The sequence below is a fragment of the Cucurbita pepo genome, unplaced genomic scaffold (assembly GCF_002806865.2).
Source record: "Cucurbita pepo subsp. pepo cultivar mu-cu-16 unplaced genomic scaffold, ASM280686v2 Cp4.1_scaffold004685, whole genome shotgun sequence".
Taxonomy (NCBI): domain Eukaryota; kingdom Viridiplantae; phylum Streptophyta; class Magnoliopsida; order Cucurbitales; family Cucurbitaceae; genus Cucurbita; species Cucurbita pepo.
In genome coordinates this window covers 1-777 of record NW_019650667.1, presented here as the reverse complement: position 1 = coordinate 777, position 777 = coordinate 1, and the positions used below count along the sequence as shown (strand labels likewise).

General features: G+C 40.2%; 1 long non-coding RNA gene across 1 annotated transcript; it reads right to left on the bottom strand.

The window, feature by feature from the left end:
- Positions 1 to 89: 89 nt before the first annotated feature.
- Positions 90 to 679, bottom strand: LOC111787062. Its single transcript, XR_002813882.1, has 3 exons — positions 541 to 679; positions 282 to 434; positions 90 to 205 (listed from the first exon to the last, which is right to left on the bottom strand). It is a non-coding gene; the product is annotated as an uncharacterized LOC111787062 (long non-coding RNA).
- Positions 680 to 777: the final 98 nt, after the last annotated feature.

The window sequence follows — 777 nt, the reverse complement described above, 5'->3', positions numbered from 1 at the left end:
ATGTTGTTTCACTTTCAGGATCCTTCTTAATTTTATCCCCGCTGCTCTTAACACCCCCGTTTGAGACGCTTACTTGGTGTTCATCCTTCTTTTCCTTACCAGCAGAAATAGAATTGAGAACCTTATTAGAACCAGTGTCCTTGCTTGCATCGTTTACTTTATTCACTGTTTTTGAATCTAGACTGGAGTTCGCAGTTTCTTCCACCTACATTCAAATTCGTCGAGATGCTAAACAGAAATGGAATATTCAATCCTACAAAATCGAAATGAACCTCTCGTACCTTGGAATCAACGAAGCTGCAGTAAAAAATTAGCAACGCCAAAAAGAATCCAACCGAAATGCGAAACAGAGTCTTCATAACGTCAAAGGTAAAAGAACAACAAGATCTCTTCCCTTTGCACCAACATCAAACCATAGTTCCTAGAAACAGAAACTAAAGTAAAATCATCAAACACCATGGGTCAGCTAAGTAACTAAAATCTACAAGAAAAAATGGACAGTAAGTTGGAATCAGCGGAGCAAACTAGGACATAGCTCACCTAATTGAAGACGCCAAATGATTCCATGGCTTCGTTCGATGATCCATAAGCTCTCACCCTCTGCTTCTGAAAGAAGCAAGGAAGAAAGGTGAAGGAGCTCGATCGTAGGGCTCAAGTTCAACTGCAATTTTGAAAAGTATCTGAAGAACACAAGGCGAAAATGGCTTCCACTGAAGTCAATGCTCACAAATGGAAGCCCATTTTCGGCCCAATTGTAAATATCACAAGTGGGCTTTA